Source organism: Cryptotermes secundus, unplaced genomic scaffold, assembly GCF_002891405.2.
Source record: "Cryptotermes secundus unplaced genomic scaffold, Csec_1.0 scaffold81, whole genome shotgun sequence".
In the NCBI taxonomy this organism is placed as follows: Eukaryota; Metazoa; Arthropoda; class Insecta; order Blattodea; family Kalotermitidae; genus Cryptotermes; species Cryptotermes secundus.
The window spans coordinates 321,481-340,917 of record NW_019718023.1 but is presented as its reverse complement, the minus strand read 5'-3'; the positions used below and the strand labels follow the sequence as shown (position 1 = coordinate 340,917).

The 19,437-nt window shown below is 41.2% G+C and overlaps 1 protein-coding gene and 1 long non-coding RNA gene across 7 annotated transcripts in view; one reads left to right on the top strand and one right to left on the bottom strand.

Moving 5' to 3' along the window:
• LOC111866210 (paired box protein Pax-6) overlaps positions 1-19,437 on the bottom strand; it is a 259,392-nt gene that overhangs the window by 121,870 nt on the left and 118,085 nt on the right. The window lies entirely within an intron of this gene.
• LOC117282706 overlaps positions 4,244-19,437 on the top strand; it is a 169,874-nt gene continuing 154,680 nt past the window's right edge. The window contains exon 1 of the long non-coding RNA XR_004513573.1: positions 4,244-4,321. This is a non-coding gene — a long non-coding RNA (uncharacterized LOC117282706). The remainder of the gene's footprint in view (positions 4,322-19,437) is intronic.

Sequence of the window (19,437 nt, the reverse complement as noted above, 5' to 3'; positions counted from 1 at the left end):
TTGTTTCTGTTCCAGAACATAACAGTTTGAAATGGGAGCACTTATCAATGTTTCAAGATGACCCCTATAAATTACTGGCTAGCCTTTGTGTGAAAGTTTCCTCTGTAAATCATTCTGGCGTCAAAGAATAAAATACGACCTCAATTAGTTCATAGCATTTAGCTTCAGGAATTATAGACAGTGATGAATTGGGAAACAAATGGAAAGTCCATGCCTTCACTTTTTTTTTCGCTAGCGCAGTGTTTGATGCGTAAACTGATAAACCATTTGATGTGTGTGTTGATATAATGAGTGACGACATTATGCTTCCTGTATTCATATTTATTCTCCCTTCGACATGCTCTATTCTTTCATAACTCCGCATATAATTTCATACTTCAAACAATCACATGTTATACAACACAACGGTTATACTGGAAAATGCCCATTTTCATATATTGGCCCATAATATATTACTTAGTCCGCTTGCAATTGTGATACACAGGCTTCGTCAAATGCGCCTAACATCAATAATTTGAAAATTTTTGTCATGGAATTTACATTTGTGTTAACACTTTAAAAACTGTCAGTGAAAGTCAGAATTACTTTACGACTGCTATTTATCGCAATCATCTCGTATTCCCGCAAGCCCTTTGAGACTCACGACCAGTAGTTTTATTTTCCAAATGAGCTCTTACGATTATAGTTCTTACGTAACATCCTCTCTGACGAGAGGATAGATATATCCTTTACAATTGCTGCTGACCCTCGCCAGGGCAGTTACTCTCAGGTCCGAGTCCCGTGGGACTCATAACCACATTTCACTGTCTCAGACTCGAGACCACACCAACCCACAGGACCAGGTCCCTGTATTTATATCCCCCAGGAACAGTGTGGTTCGGTTATAACCCCAGGCACTGGATTCCTTTTTCTTCACCCCTTGAGACTCACGACCAGTAATTTTATTTCCCAACTGAACACTCGCGATTATAGTCCTTACGTAACATTCTCTCTTACGAAAGGATGGATCTGTCGTTTACAATTGTTGCTGAACTTCGTCAGCGCAGTCATTTTCAGATCCGAGTCCCGTGGGACTCATCACCACATTTTACTGTCTCAGACTCGAGACTACACCAACTTGGAGGGCCAGGTCCCCGTATTAATATGCCCCCAGGAAGAGAGTGGCCCGGTTATACCCCCAGGCACAAGACTTCCTTTCCTTTCCCTACGACTCGCAGGGCTACGGTGGAGGTGTTCGTACCTCACAGGAAACATATTATACCTCTGCAGCGGTGACCCCATTGATGATGTTTAGGAGAAGAGAGTAGATGTATCTCATTTGAGGATAGAAACATATCAAGTTTTACAAACTTTGTGTTCCTTAGAATACCGGACGACGGACAGGGTCCACAGACCCAGTAATCCCCAAAACTGTCGCTGTTTGTTGTGAGAAACATACGAAGCACATACAAATACACTTTGTGAGCAGAATGCAGATTTTTAGTACGTTGAAGCAGGTGGCACGCAGAACATAGTGACAAAAAGCTTTTAAAAGGTTAAGATACTAAACTCGATAGAATATCATTATACAATTAATTCTTCGTTGTCTGTATGAAAACTTTCGACAAGTGTGGAGACCGCAATACCTGCACAAAATAAACTACACCTGCTCAAAATTACTCGCTAATATGCAGCAGAATAGCAAATCTTAACCTTGCAGTTATAAATCTACTTAGCGTGCCAAATCTAGTTATTCCTCACTTTTCTTCTTTTCCTTATATAGTACAGCAGACCAATGAGATGCAAGGCCTTTAGTTTTCCTGATGTCGGAGTTTTGCTTATAGATTTATAAGTCTGCTTGAACGGGGGATCGGCCCGACGCAGGACAACACAAACACAGAGAAAATGCAGATATATATTCACATTTCGAGTGCGATTCGAATACACGATCCTAGTGTTCGAGCGGTCGGTGACAGTACATATCCCAGATAGTGTAACTGTCACTAGCTTGGTTGTAATTGTAGTGGCATAATTACGTGACTTATAATTAGTTTAAATAACACAGATAATTGTTCGGGTATGTTGTAGCATAGTTGGTTTAGGCCTTATGCTACAAGCCGGAAAGTCGCGGGTTCGATTTCAGATGAGCCTTTTGGATTTTTCCTTTGACCTAATCCTTCCAGCCAGCCTCTAATAGAAATGATTACCATGAACCTTCCTAGGGTAAAGGGGGGTCAGCACGTAAGGCTGACAACCTTGCCGGCATCTTGAAAATGTGTGATCCTAGATGTCTCATAGACCTATGAGCCTCTGCGGCCTGGTTTACACATTAGCCTATAAGGCGACAATGTTCTTCCTTGCCCTTCTATTTCAATCATCCGTAAGCAGATAACTTTACAATCGTGGTTATTAATGATCGTCATTAAATCATCTACGGTGACTGTCCGTGCACGAATAGGCAGCATAGCGTCACCTACAGCCTCTGACGTCGTTGAACAATCGTGAAGTGAGGGCTTGCGTTTAGGGCCTCGAACTCTCTGACCAAGAAATGAGCATCAGAGCTCGTCTCTCCTTCACGGCGGTGAATATAAACGTTACCTCGAAACTGATGCCGCGTATTTATGAAAGATGAAAATATTTCGAAGTATGAAGAAAGCAGTCTTCTGGGATTTGGCACCGTGTATATGTGGTGTTAACCTTCAGGGTAGAAGGAAAAATATTAGAAATCCGCAAGCGAAGAGACCGTGAGAACCGGTAAAAGCAGACCGTTTCTCACGGTCTCTTCGCTTGCGTATTTCTTATATTTTTCCTTCTACCCTGAAGATGGAGGCGATACGTTCCTCCGAAATGTCGGTTAACACCCCATATACACGGTGCCAAATCCCAGAAGACTGCTTTCTTCATAGTCACCGCCGTGAAAGCCTCAAATCTTACATATTTCGAAGTAGTCTGCCTCGCTTCTGTCGTTAAAGTCTTCCGTGAAGAGGGAAGCAACGACTGATTCTGAAATGTTAGTGTCTCTATACGACTCTTCGCGACGTCATATCACAGAAGACCGTGGTCTTCAGGCGTGCAAATTTTTGATGGTAAATGAACATGCCCTTATAAAATACAGTAAACTTCGCTAATCTATAAAATGCTGGGAAATTCTTGAGTAGCTGCAGAATTGGCGGCTCCTTAAGATGGGCTCAGCTCCAAGAGTAAGTAAGTAATAAAGATGTGATTAACGAACATATCTACATACTGCCTTTACTTTGCAGGATTTGTAAAGCTCACTCCAAACAAACGCCGTTTCTTCTGGAAGTTGTGATCAGGGGCTGAAACTGGACAGACGCCGTCTGCCTAGTTCCAATATTTCTTTTCTAGGAACCTGTTCCCAAAGTTTGGAGACATCCTCCACAAATAGGCTTGTATGAACAGATCTCACAAAACAAGCGGCGTTATAATAATTTTATTATAATAATAATCCTCTTCGCATTCCGTATTCATCATTCCCCTTAATTTTTAACTTATTTTTTTTTATTGCTAGTGGGTGGGACTAAGTCCCTTGTACTGCGGCCACTTCTGGCCTATTGTACCAGCCCCAGATGATAGGTGAGGGTGATTGTGGAGCAATTGGTGGAATGAAAATTGACAAGGGAAACCGAAGTACTCGGAGAAAACCTGCCACAGCTCCACTTTGTCCACCACCAATCCCACTTCACCAGACCCGGGATTTAACCCGGGCCGCCGCGGTGGAAACCAACGACTAACCACTTGAGCTATGGCACAGCCTAACTGATGCTTGTACGTTTGCTTAATTCTGAAAAAACAAATTCCACCCTAGGTTGCAACACGATACCTTAATGTTATTAAATTTCCGAAGCAAATATTCATTAAAGATTCTGTCCCGAACAGAGCATAATATAGAAGGAAAGCATAGCAATCCACACATAATGCGTCTTTTCCGTATAGAGATTAAAAACACTTCACCTTACAATGTTAAATCGACTGACAAATGGATATTGATCACACGGCTAGCATTTCAATGCTCGTTGCTATGTAGATATTACATTTCCATGGTTACCGTAACCTGCTTTCGCAATGATTTTACTTCGCATGTTTGAAGCGATTAATTCCATAGGTCAACCCGTTTCAGATATTTGTTTACAACATTTTCTTTGCTACAATAATTGATTGAAAAGAAATTTCAACATATAAAGTTAATTAATTATTTCTTCTCTCTCACAGGCATAAATACTGACAGAAGGACATGCAGTTATAACTCTCGAGGCGAAACCTGAAATGCTAGAGAAGTAAATAATAGGAAATGGGCATCTGGACACGCCCTCGATTGAAACTGGTAAGTCGGTGGCAATTATCCAACTTTTACTCTTGTTCGTGTTTCTTTCGCATTATATCTCAACAAGCAACAGGAGTTTCGTACGTCTGTTTCAGGGTCTACTTGTTCACAGGCCCAATTTTTATTTCAGTTGCATTTCCTCAGTTGTGTTATGATTTACTTAGCGCATGGTCATCTTTTTATTTCGTTCAGTGAGTTTGTATTACGGCATATTTACGCCTGTTTATATGATACATGATTATCTGATTTTGCTGACATTTCAATGGAAATTAGATTCAGTATTCCAGCTATTTTCACCTCTTATTAGGCATTTTTGGCGAAGTTCAACTGAGGAAATCCATCGCATTGGCGGAAGGATTGTATATTAATTTAATGTTAATCTGCAGTGAAGCGTGCAGTGAAATGTAAACATTGTCTGTATTGATACACTGGATACAGACGGTCTTGTCAGGGTTTGCACAAAGAATTATTTCATATTTCTTCTTGAATAATTAATAAAGACACGATTCCGTCAGATAAATATATTTTCTTCATAAATTTGGCCAAACTGTCTGTGAGTAAAAAAGTTTATGACTGGATACTAACGCATATAGGATATTGGTAGGGAAGTCAGAAGGAAAGAGACCACTGGGAAGACCAAGACGTATGTGGGTGGACAATATTAAAATGTATATTACAGAGACAGGGAATGCTGCAGACGCATGGATCTCTTTCCGGCCTGGTTTTCATTAGAGGGTGTTTAGTTCTGAGAACCTCCTGAGGGTACATCCGTCAGGATGTAACAGGTTCGATTCCCTATGAGGTAATTGAATTTTTCAATTGATCTTATTCTTCCGGTCCCGGGATCGACTCAGCCTCTAACAGAAACGATTACCAGAATCTTTCTGGGAAGTAAAGGGCGGCCGGCGCGTGAGGCTGACAACTTCACCGCCATCTGTTAGCCGACTCTGTATAAAATGTGAGAGGCTCGGCGTGTCACTACCTTATGGGCCTCCACAGCCTGTTACAGGGATAGCTTCACCTTTTTTATGTTTGTGTGTTCGTGTCTCGCTTTGCCTAGCTGTTTATCTGACATTCTATCTGATTACCTGTAAGTTTATCCGCCTCTGTGTCTCCCGTAAGATACATAAGGCATCGCGTGAACTGCTCTTCTGCAGCTCCCCCCGCCNCCCCCCCCCCCGCCTGCCCGGCCTCTGTTTACGTTTGCTCCGCAGACATCGCGAATGGAGTGTACAGAACATGGAGTGGTAGTGAAGTTGTAAACAACGCCACCTTCATGCAAACGCTCGATTCTTCAATATTAATGACGGGATATATAATTATGCCCCTAATTCGGACCCATATCAGCTTTCCGTTCCCGGTATCAGGCACCCACTCATATCACAATCTAAACATTGCGTTTCGTGTCCCTGATTAATTACACGTGCCAATGGAGAAGAGCCACGGTAATTGTTTAACGTTCTGGTATCACAGTTTACAATCAAAAAGTATATAAATTGTTAAATATATATATAATTTTGGCTATTGCAATATTCAGCTTTTGGCTCCTACATGTGACGTACTTACAACAATATCGTAGTCGATCCTCTGATGTCAAATTTCGTTTTCTTGAGGCGCCATTAAGCAGCCTGTGTGTGGGATAAGTTTTATGGTAAAGAAAGGTAAGTTCTCCCTGTGCTTAAATAATTAAGCACTACTCCATGAAGGCGTATGGGGGGAATGGATGTACAGATCTACATTTTCTTGACCTCGGCACTAGCTGGAGGTGAGTGGTCAGCTTCACGCCCCTGCCATTTTACCCCCAGGAAAAAAGCTCCCGTTGCCCATTGGGTAGGAGGCTGGTTGGGTCCCATAGCCGATCTGGACGATACGGAGAAGAGAGACTCTTGCAATTGCACCATAAAATACGTATTCACACAAATGTTTAAATGTCTGGTACAGTGACTGACTATCCGGCTAACCAAAGATTCAACTCTGCTGATACCAAATTTCGTAATTTACTTATCGTTAAACCAGTCTGTCATAATAAATTTTATTTCCATGACAATCTCTCAGAGATTTCCCAGGTCACGTTTTCGAAGAAGTGTATCCGTCAAATTTCTGTATGCATTTCTTGTGTTATCTCCTCTATTCAAGGTACGTGTCTTGTCCATTGTAACTTGAGGAGCAGCTTTTGTTCATGTTATTAACTAATCACAGCGGCGCGCGGTAGCGTCGTTGGTTGTGGCACTGTGCTACAAGTAGGAACGTCGCGGGTTCGATTTCAGATGAAATCATTGAATTTTTCAATTGACCTAATCTTTCCAGCCTCACTATGGCCCTGGGGTCGACTCAGCCTCTAACAGAAATGAGTACCAGGATATTCCTGGGGAGTAAACGGTGGCCGGAGCTTAAGACAAACAATCTCACTACCATCTATGCGTCGATTTTTTTTTAGAAAATGTGGGATCCTTAACGTCTTACATCCCTACGGGCCTCCAGGGCCTGTTTACAGGGATACCTTTACTTTTTTATCAATTTATCTTGCTCTCAGCGGCCCGATTACGGCAATTAAATTTTCCTGCATAATCCATAAGCATACATAAGCATCCATAAGCATACATCCATTTTCGTGTTTATTAATTTTATAATAATTGACAACAAAATACGATATTTAGTGCGAATGTGTAGGTAGACAATAGAGTCTAATGATGACAACGCGCTGAAATATTTGTATCGAAAGTAAAAACAAACGGTAAATGTGAAAGTACCAATGCAGACGGTGGACAGTTCTTGTTAGCTGGATTGCGTTCAGTTAATTCGGGAGAGATGATAAACGAAGTCAGCTAAACTGGAATTATGAACAGAAAGTAGAAAAAATGAGAACGCTTAAATTGAAATGGTTGGAAGATGTCGAGATTGATTTACGAGAACTGAAAGTGAAGAGTTGGAGGCAAAAAGGGATATATGGAAAGAATTGTCGCATAAAATAAAACATAATGAGACGGACGCTTCTCCGTCTGTCTGTCTGTCTGTCTGTCTGTATGAAGGTTTCTTTACGAAAATTCGAAAGGATTTCCATTAAATTTTATGGATGATTTTAATTTCGGTCCGTATAGGTCCAGGTGCTAAAACTCAAAATGAATTTAAACATTTTTCGAAAACGAAGTTTTGCAATGTAGAATTTGGGGTTCTCACAGCGGTATATTTTCTTCTGAAAAGCTCTACCTTTTGGAATATAAGTCATTGTAAACCTTTGAAAATCAAGGGATGTTTGGGAGGCGAACATTTCCTCCATCTTCAGGTTCGAAAGGAGAAGCCGAACAAAAATTTGCATTAAGCAGGTAGGTTACTGCTGTTCCGTACGTTTACAGGTCTCAGAAATAAAAATTGTGGTCTTTCCTCCTCGTACACTTCCTTCTATATTTGCTTGATATTGGAAAACTGAAAACTTAGACCCAAAGCCGCATTTGCCTGTTTCTCTACTTCAGTTCCACTTTTTGTTGTTACATGATTCGAAAATCCTGTTTCGTATAAAACCCCCTGGCCTGTAGTCCGCAAGCGAACTATACCGACTGAGCGACCGCCGCTTGTCGGCGAAGTTAGTGCTAACTTTAGCGGATAGAGGATGTCGCGTGGTCAGCGCAACGAATCCCCACGGCCGTTAATTTCGGTTTTCTAGATAGTAAAAAAAAAAAAAAGTAAAGCTAACCCCGTAACAGGCCGTGAAGGCCCATAGGGTTGTGAGACGTTGAGGGTCCCACATTATCTAGACAGTCGGCTCAAAGATGGCGTTAAGGTTGTCAGCCTTACGCGCCGGCCGCGCTTTACTCCCAAGGAAAATTATTTAATTAATTCCTGGTACTCATTTCTGTTAGAGGCTGAGTCGACCCCAGGACCATAATGCGGCTGGAAGGATTAGGTCAATTGAAAAAAATTTAGTGACATCGGGGTTTGAAACCACGACCTTCCGGCTTGTAGCATAGCCTCTCAACCAACTACGCTTCGTACAAGAATTTGTTCTAAAATAAAAAAAAAAAACCTTTGAATTCAAGTTTATAATACAGTTATAATTTTTTACATTATACTGAAATTTTCTTTCGGAAACCCTATTTTCACTTCGTGAAACCGCGGGTTTATGTGGAACGCCATTTGAGTAATATTAATATAAACATTAGGGGAGAAGACACCATGGAAGAACCTGAAAATGATGGAACGATTATACGAAGACGGAACAGGCTTGATTGGATATACGGTGCCGTGTAGACTAAGAGGAGGAAGAAGCTTAAGACATCGCAGTGGATTTTCACTTTCTACGATAATATGAAAACGGAAGGCTAATTGGATTGGTAAGGTTTTACGCAGAAACTGCCTTCTAAAAGAAGCTATCGAAGGAAAGATAGATGGGCGGATAGAAGTGACAAGAAAACGAGGAAGAAGACGTAAGAAGATGCTGGATGACCTTGGGGACAGAAGAGGATACTGTCATTTGAAGGAGAAAGCTCTAGATCGCATTAAGTGGAGGAATTGTTTTGAAAGAGACTGTGGACCTGTCGTCTTGACAGATTACTGATGATGATGATGACGATAATACGAACGGCAGAAGCTCTTTGACTGAATTGGGTGGCGATAAAAATGACAATAACAAAATTATAATACGTACAATTTCCCCTGCTTTTTTGCATGCAAGAAATACGACCTTATGTGTGTCATGTATTATGCAACTTTATATATTCTCGTTATTTAAATGCGAATACAATTTAATTCCCTAAGGAAATGACGTTCTCTCGCGTTTTATTGATGTAATTATGAGGGGAAAGGGGAAAAGTGAAGAATGAAACAAGTACAGAATTTTTGCCTCAGAATACTACGTAAGAACTGTGACGTAATTAGAAAATATTTGTGTCAAAAATTGAAATCGGCATCACTCACTAACTCCATGGAGTTGAATCTTTTATAAGAAGTCACCAATCAGAATTTCGCATTATTTTAAGAAACTCAAAGTTTCATTACCCATGTCCACATGATTCCACTACTGGTCTCTAGCCTGAAACAGATGAATCCAGCCCATGCCACCCCATATTATTTCTCTGATATCCATTTTAGTATTATCCTCCCACATACGTCTAGTTTCTCTATTGGTCTATATACTTCCGGATTTCCAACAAAATCCCTTATGAATTCCTCTTCTCCTCTCTGCATGCTACATGCAAATTTCTACGCTTTACCAAATCAAGCTAAGTCTTTTCCATCCTGCAGTATCTTCACTAGTAGTTGCCTGGTAACGGCTATCAACAATGGCTAGTCCTCTGCTTTTCTGCTCAAGTTCTCTCTGATCCGCGGCTCCCTTCCGACCGTCTATTCTTCAGTCAGAGTCAGAGTTACATTGCGACTGACAGTCAGTCAGTCAGTAAGTCTTGGTGTCGAGCCCCATTTGGGGCTCATGGCCAGATATTAATTATCATCATTTGACAGTTACGGTCTTGTTTCTGTGGGGCGCCTTCTCTGACGAGAGGATGGGTCTGTCTTTTGTATATGCTGCTGGCCCTTGCCAGCACAGTCTTTCTCGGGTCCGAGTCCCTTGGGAATCGCGACCATATTTTACTGTCTCAGAATTGAGACTTGAGAGAGAGAGAGAGACAGAGACACTCTGTCTCTCTGACCGTCTATTCTTATTTCAGTTGTTCTCCTTATAACATCTTTTCACGGACCGGGTAGAAAACACCGTTCCTCTATTGCATGCGTATACGTTGCCGCGGGAACATATTTACCGAGTCTTTCCCTAGTAGTGGCTGCTAACTGTTGCTTATTAAGAATTTGATGCTTACCAACGGACGTCGTTCCCTCGTCTGTTTCGGGTTCGTTGCCAAGAAATTAATATTATTTCAAAGCCGTTCCCTAGCAACGGCTGTTTCTATGGTTCCACAGTTCTTGCTTTAAGCAAATATGCCAAAATATATTTCAGTTTCCTGCAGTCATTAATAACAGAATGACAGACACGTGAACTTACACGGGGGGAGCAATACTTAATTTAAGATTCTGAAATGATGCATGGCAATAGATCTTCCAGAATTATAAAACTTGTACGAAGATCCAGTTTTGTCAGCGTATTAAATATTAACTGCTTTCGGTTTATTTGGCGACAACTAATCAACTTTTGGAGTCAGATAAGTGATATTTATTGTGAAGGAACAACACTAACAAGCATATATTAGTATTGGAGTGTTCTGTCTCCACTTTTGGGCGAAAATAAGTTAATGCACTTTCCTGATTCCCCCGTGTTGTACTGCACTAGGCTTTAGCGGCCTCCGTAGTCTAGGGATAACGTTCCCACCTCATGACTCAAGGTACGCGCGTTCAAACCCGGCGGAGGTCGTAGATTTACGGCACGTAAAAGATCCTCATGTCTCTAGGAAACCTCTGAGCAAAATTAGGCAAAGTAGTTTACAATGTCTCCGGTAGATGTATCGGGAACCACTGCCAGCTTCGCTGGCTGAACGGGGCTTATAGCGAGCACCAGTACCGGGAGGGTATGGCGACTGGTAGAATATCAAAGGGGGGCGTACAATAGACTATAAGTCGCGGCGCATGGGGAAACCAATCCCTCCAATAATAATAATAATAATAAATACTGCACTAGGCTTACCTTGTCTAAGTCGCATTCGTATTGATTTGGTTTCTTAACTTCATATCGATTTTCCCGAGAAATTGGTATTGATTTATGTAGAACGCTCCAGTACTCAGGCGATGAAATATTGGTGAAAATATTCAAAAATATAATTCATGCGTACCTGTTTATGAGCCGGCATAGCTCAGTCGGTATAGCAACTAGCTAGGGGCTAGACGGCGGAGGGGTCGGAATTCGAGTCCCGGTAGGACAAAGAATTTTCTCTTTTCTACGTAATCCAGACCTACTCTGAGGATAATCTAATATCCTATCCAATAGATACCGAGGGCTTTTTCCACAGGGTAAAGCGGCCGAAACGTGAGGCTGACATCTCCAGCTAATGCCGAGGTTAAGAAAATGTGGGTCTATATATCCACTCCCTCATACGCCTTCATGGTGAAGTGCTTAATTAGTTAAGCACAGGGAAAACTTATGGGTTCCTCTTTAATAGTCATCAGTTATGCCTATTCATGTATAGTGACAGACGGATAGACAGAGACATTTCAGTAAGATTTCCGCAAGGATGTAAACGCACATAAAATTCAAATTCATTTAATTATATGTTTAATTTCAATAACTCAGTGATATTGGTAACGACGAACAAACAGCGACACTGAAAGGCGTTAAGACAGCTTAAAATTTGGCTCCTTAATGTAAGAGAGTTATCTGATAAAATTTTATGCGTCAATATTTAATTATCTTGAGCAGAAGAGCAAAAAAATATAAAATTAATAATAATAATTTTACTAGAAAATTAAAAAAAAAAGGTAAATTTATCCCTCTAACAGGCCGTGAAGACCCAGATGTTTGTGAGAGGTCGAGGCTCTCACATTTTCTAGACAGTCGGTTCACAGGTGGCGGTAAAATTGTCAGCCTTATGTGCCGGCCGCCCTTTACCCTCCAGGATGATTCCTGGTACTCATTTCTTTTAGAGGCTGAGTCGACTCGAGGACCATAGTCCGACGACCTTCCGGTTTGTAGCATAGCGCCTCAACCAACTCTGCTTCCGCGTGGCCCCCAGTAATAGAGCTCTAGAAGAAGAAACCAGTGCAGTAGCAATGAGGGCTTTCTTAACCCTATTCCGAATTCCTGTAACTGTTGTGTTATTGAGAAACGTGGAACTGCACTGAATTAGTTTGTGTTATAGATTATGCAGGGTCTGTCACGTGATGTAATGACTATAGACAGGTTCTGGATTGATAACCGGATATTTTGGACCTAATGTCCACAGTCACGTCATTAGCCGTTGCTTGTTAGCGGCTTCCAACGACGGATATTTCCCTTTCTCTGGTTTGCAAAACTGTCCCTGAGTTCAGCTACAAGTTTCTAGCAGCAGCAACTGACAACGACTGAACTGCAGCAGTTTTCACTACCTCCCCGTCAACTAGGTCACTCACTGACTCACAAACCAACGGGCCCTGCTTATAATATCTTGACACGGACCGCGTAGAAAAAACTGTTTCTCTGTTGCCGTGGGAATATGCTTGTTTGCGAAGCCGTCATTCATAAATGACATTTGTGTACTTGCTGACTTCGTGATCATTTCCTAGCAAAGGTTATCTACATGTCACAATACTACTGAGAAGCCTTTTCTTAATTCGGACATATTTATGTTTATGTTAGTAACCTCTGTTAATCAGAAACAAAATTACAAGAAATGCATTCTGTTTAATGACGAGTATTTTTATCTGGACGTGTAATCTGGTATAGAAATTACTGCTCTTCGTAGTCACCTCCGTAAGAACCTCGCTTAATTCCCATTCAAATTGTAACATTTGTCTACTTTGCCCCTACCGTCAGTATATCTTCTTTCTGTGTTCGTTTATATTTGCAGTTGTTTGTATTTCTCTGTAATTGTTGTAGTTGTTAATCGTATTTGGTTTGTATTAATTGTGGTAGGATGTCCTTATTGTTGTTGTATTTGTTGCAGTTGTTTGTATTTCTCTGTAATTGTTGCAGTTGTTAATCGTATTTGGTTTGTATTCACTGTGGTAGGATGTCCTTATTGTTGTGTTTTGTGTATTGTATTTTGTTTGAACGTGTTGTCACTTAGTGTAATGTGTGTTACTTGTCTGTTGTGTCATATTGTGTACTACTGCCACCGGGCTAAAACCCAATTGCAGTATAATAAATAATATATATATATATGGCAATAAGCTATATGAACACGCGACAAGTAGTTCCCAGGCGTGTCTCTGTAACGTACACTGATATGCAGGTAAATTTCTTAATATTAATCCTCATTCTTCGACTTGGCGTGCAGTTTGTTTGGATTTACTGGGAAGGAAGGTAAACTTCAGCTGTTACCTTGTATTACAAAGCAAAATGTCCATACCTTTTGACGCAGGGCTTGTAGCTTGTTTGGTTTCTTGATGTATTTAAATATACATGTTTGGCATTAAAGATAGGGGAATTATCTTAGGAAGCCCAGTAATGAAATGAAATACACTTTGTTCTGCAATAGCCGAGATAAAAACCATATCATAACTGTCTTCTTAAGATTTCACTTCAAGTTATGTATATGTAATATATAATATGTACGTGATATGAACTCCATGATAGGTGGGTCCCTTGTCACCACGGCGTGGCGCGTCCTCAGGTTGCGGATGGAGGAGACGGACTCCAGACATGGAGAGTAGCTGCGAATATATTGAATAAGCAGTAGCGACCAGCCGAGAAGTGGTGGTCCTCCAAATTGGGGTTGGGCGTGGGGCTAACAACTTATCGCAGTATAATAATAAGCTTGTAATGAAATGACACAAAAGGCCTAGAATGTGGATGAATTCTTTGGATAAAGGACTTAAACAAAGTAATGATCAAGTCAAGACATTTTTGAGGAGGTTTGTTTTTAACGATTTCTCATTAAACTGTCAACTTACTTTATACTACATGAAACAGATAACTAAACCAACTTCATGGAACTGAGCCCTTCTTGAGAAGCCACCAGTTGTGCAGCTACTCAAGAACTTCACAGCATTTTGTGGAACCCGAAGTTTCATTACCGTGTTCACAAGAGCCCTCCACTGATCCCTATCCTGAGCCAGATCTATCCAGTCCATACTACCCAATTCTCTCTCTCTAAGATCAATTCTAATTATTATATTTAAGCATCCTGTTGCACTCTACTCGATAAATGATACAAACTCCGTCCCAAGTGCAAACGATATATATTATATGTCTTTGATCTTGTTCTCTTCTACACTACATGTTTCGGCCTCTATCGGCCATCATCAGGTGTATACTTCTAACGTTGCTGCCACACTGAACCCAGTCTAAAATTTAACATTTAAAAACACAATGTCACTTGCTTCGTATTATCAACATCTACCTCGTTGATATGTGTCTGGTATGTAGATTATATTGCACACGTCAATTTTAGACTGGGTTCAGTGTGGCAGCAACGTTAGGAGTATACACCTGATGATGGCCGATAGAGGCCGAAACATGTAGTGTGGAAGAGAACAAGATCAAAGACATATAATATATATCGTTTGCACTTGGGACGGAGTTTGTATCATTTATCATTTTTAATATTGTCCACCCACTTTCAATTTGCTCTTCCTACTGATCTCTTTCCTTCTGGCTTTCCCACCAATAACATATATGCATTTCTCTTCTCCCCCATTCGTGCTACATGCACTGACGATGTTATAACCTAACGGACGAACCTCTATATTTTATTCTTTAATTCTTTTATTCAGGAGATGGGTAAATATAGGTTCTATACCGACTGGGAGCGAACCCGTCTTGAACCTAATGTGTTCTTACTTTCATTGTGAATATGCCCTATAATTTCTATTGGTAATTGCTGTTTCCTACGCATTGTTAAATCCTATGGTCATTCCATTAAGCACTGAAGGACCGATGAAGGCGTGTAGGCCTCTGCTATAAGCTTATAAGCTGGCATCACCAGCTGCCACATTTACCTAACCAACCCGATGATATGAACACGGTGTCAGTCCTAAAAACTTCCACTGCGGTAAGGCACGAAGTTTCAGCTCGAAATAAAGAGTCATGAATCATCATGAGGAGCTGTTCTCTTCTTACTTAATGATAGGCTTGCACTTTATAAGGCAGAACTGGAAGACAAGCGCCTTAGCACACTGTCTATACTTAAAGCAATCGAAGCCTCTGCTTCAGAATGGGGAAACCGTATAGCCTGGTAGCAATCTGCTTCCATCTTCAGGTTCTGTCACTAGCCAGCAGACAGTCTCAACTGTCAGCTTCATGAACCTCATACGAATTACAAGCACTCCACATGTTTCATCATTGTCTTCAGAAGAAACACAAGGACAGAGTCCGGGCACTCAAGAAAGCGCCGAGACGCCGTCCTATCCGGAAGCTAGCCCTGATAAGAATAAGTATAACAAAAAATACTTAATGTAGGACTTCATAGCTCTGTTTTATGTTGTCTCTCTATGGAGTCGTATAAGCCTGTGCGTTGTGTCTACAGCGCATAGCGTTCAGAAGTACGGAATGTTTCAGTAATAGGCTTCTGTTAGAACTATTTACATTCATAGTACCGATTTTTGTCACAGTGGATTACCTATACGCTAATGCTGGTTTATTAAATTATTTTCTTTTCGCCGTTTAGGATTTATGGCTTAGCTTTCCAGGTTTCACGTGAAGGTCTCTAGATTATGATTATTTTCTTTTTAGAGAACTAATATGTCAGAAGAAGAGAATGTGAATATTAATTTTGTATCAAAGCTGTAAAGGATACAGCTTAATTTACTGAGTATAAAAATTTTAAACAAGATTTTTTTTTTCCGTTTTGAGTCGTTGTTTACATTCCCTACAGAACGGAGACTACTTTGTAAGATGAGGCACCGACTAAATAATTAACATTAATATTACTACATCTACATCACGAGCCTCCAAAGAGTTCATTATATATACACAAAATATAGAATACTCTAATTTGTCCGTTGGAACGCAACAAAATCAAATAAACCAACGACTGACTCCATGATACAAAGCATCATTTGAAGAATTTTATTCTTGTTTTGTAATATAACTTTCGTTTTATATAATCTAATTTATTGTATTATTACGCCAAGTATTTTAATATAATTAATATTATTGTATCCAATTTTATTAGTACTGCAGTTCAGTGGTGTATATATGTTAGCCATGTATTTGCCTGATGATGGCTTCTAATAGCCGAAACATGTAGCAGAGCCAAACTAGGCACTGACCTTAATATCGTTATGTTGTGACGGTTTTAACAAAGAAATTGTAAGAAATAATTAAGTTTTATTGTCGGCATATTTCCATGCTTGTAATATGCAAATACCGTATGTCAGCAAACCCCGTGTGTTTGGTGAATATAGTATTTAGCTGTAATACCGCCACAATTCCTGAACATACAGCACGTCTAACGTTAATTGAAAAATAATGGAATTACTAATGTACACTATTAAAAAACTGTAGACATCACTACATGTTTCGGCCAATAAAGGACCTTCATCAGGAGAATATATGCATGAAAATGTATAAATAATACAAAACTGCAAAGAAATTTAATTTTATCATTGTAATTATGACCCGTTTTCAAGCCTGATCCTTATTGAACTCTTTATACTTAATAACTGTGCAACATTCACTGATATTTTTACTGATACTGGGGTGGCACTAAGTCCCTTGTACTGCGGCCACTTCTGGCCTATTGTACCAGCCCCAGATGATAGGTTAGGGTGATTGTGGAGCAATTGGTGGAATGAAGACTGGCAGGGGAAACCGAAGGACTCGGAGAAAACTTGCCCCAGCGCCACTGTGTCCACCATAAATCCCACTGACCAGATACCGGGAGCGAACTAGGGCCGCCGCGGTGGGAAGCCAGCGACTAACCGCTTGAGCTATGGCGCGGCCTCACACCCACTGATAACTTAGCACGAAATATAATAATTTTATACAAGCTATCGTACTCCAAACTTCCCCAAAATTCTTCAGTATTCTTATACAGAAGTAAACGTTGTCGAACGACGCTTCGAGGCCAACGTGCCATCTCCCACGAATACCGCGCACGAAGTCTCCTGTAAATAATATTCGACACTGCACATATCCATTATCAGAATATTATCAGCACTCTCAGAATAGACACGATACACTGAATCCAATACTTGTAGCATGTTCGTTATTTTCGTCTTTCTTACACTGATGATGAAGATGCTACTCTCCTTCGGAACATCGGTAACGAACTACCAAACTATACGGCATCATACCCTAGCCTATAGTAATCTCCATTATCACCGCCGTTGGAACACCAAATCTCACCAAAATGAAGATAAGTCCGTTAGAAAGCAACCAAAACCTTTTCTTTAAAATGCAGTTAACGATGACAGAATATTCGGTTATAAAAGAATATTGAAAACAGATTTTGCCGTATAAATCAAGGAACTTAGAACGAGTGTGCGAAGTGGGGACATGCTGCATTGACTGTAGCAAGAAGTGAGGGAGCTGGGTTCGGCAAGGACCCCTGAGTACGTGTGTCCAATTGACGCAACTAGCAAACAGAAACAGGAAGCCTTACAGAGGGCTCAGAACTGACAGCTTGTAGACCCGTTGTATAAGTATGATACAGGCACGCGGTAGCGTTGCTGGTTGAGGCACTATGCTACAAACCGGAAGGTCGCGTGTTCAAGTCCCGATGAGGTCATTGGATCTTTTCAATTGATCTAATCCTTCTGGCCGCACTATGGCCCTGGGGTCGACTCAGCCCCTAACAGAAATGAGTACCAGGAGTTAATTAAATAATTTTCCTGGGAGTAAAACTCGGCCGGCGCCTAAGGCTGACAACCTTACCGCCATCTTTGAGCCGGTTGTCTAGAAAATGTGGGAGCCTTAACGTCTCACAACCCTAAGGTCCTTCACGGCCTGTTACAGGGCTAGCTTTACTTTTTTACTTTACAGACGTGATCAGAACGTCCCAATTTCTCGTCATATTAGCCTCTTCCAGTACCCAAATCTACCCAAAAGTTCCCTCGTCCTAATGTGAAACTTGTGTTCAGATCAGATCCCAAACCGGAGACAGTCTGGCTAATTTTGTTATGTGAGTATCCAGTTCGAGTCTCGTCGGAAACACAAGCAATTCTGACAGATTTGAGGAGGATTTTCTCAATACTTTCTGTAAATATTGGCACGATAGACCTCGGTCTATTTAAGTAGACTAATTATATTATTTTCGCATTCTATTCTCTTAGCATATTTCAATATCTTCTCATATAATCCGATGGTATAATCTCTATAGTCGATACGATATTATTGATCCAGTTAGCTCAAGTGATAATGCATCTGAATTGTAATTCAGAGGGGACAGGTTCGAATCTCGACCAGGAGACCTATTATCCTGAATTCTATTCTTGGTTCTCCTCAGTTCCTCCAATTTAATTCCGGGATTATACCTCGAATTATGCCTAGACCGTTTCCTTCCTGATCCCTCCCAGTTTGCTATTTCGTGTCACTCAGTCATTTGGTGCTGTATTATCTTGAGATGCCGAAATTACGAATCGTTGGTTAGGAGGGCGTTTTCTGGTTTCCTCCTACTTGCTACCCGACTAAATGCTATCTATCTAGGGTCCTACAGCCCTTTGTTGGGCCTTGGCCGATTTTCAGTTTCTTGATCTTTTACACAGCCGGTAGGACTCCAAGGACGGGGATCAGCCAGTCGCAAGGCCGCTACTTACACTCAGATATGCATGCATCGAGTGGGATTCGAACCCACGATCCTAATGTTCGGGGGGCGAAGACAATTCATAAGCCGCCACTGTGACTGGCAGGCTAAATGCTAGACCAGTGAAGTACCCGGTAGCAATAGGCCCTATTGCGAGACACGTAAACAGATAAAAGTTTCAGTATCCGAGCGGGAGGAGATAGACGTCTGTCATCTCTACTATCGGACTTGCCAAATCCTGCAGTGTAACCCCCCCCCCGACTGTAAGTTCGGTACTTTTCCTGCATCACCCCTTGAGACTTACCCTAATTTTTTTTTTAATTCGCATAATGGGGGAAATCCAGTTGGGTCCACTCGGCACGGCGACCACTGATTGGCCTATTGTACCTGCCCCGGGTGATTATGATGATGGAGAATTTGGTGGAATGAAGATTGGCAGGGGAAAGCTAAGTACTCGAAGAAAACCTGCCCCAGCGCCAATTTGTCCACCGCAAATCCCACTTGACCAGACCCGGGTTTGAACCTGGGCCGCAGCTGTGGAAGTCAGCGACTAACCGCTTGAGCTATGGCGCGGCCTATCCTTACCCTAGATCATGCGGTTAGTCGCCTGCTTCTAACCTCGGAGGCTCGGGTTCAGTCCCGTTGTAGTCCATATCGTGGCACCGAGGCAGGTGTTCTCAGCGGATATACCGTGTTTCCGTATCAATTGTGAATCCGCTAACTGAGGGCCAAATAGCCCTTATCTCACCCTACCGCAAGAATAAAAAGAAGCCTATTGACTTTATAGTGTTATTAGTG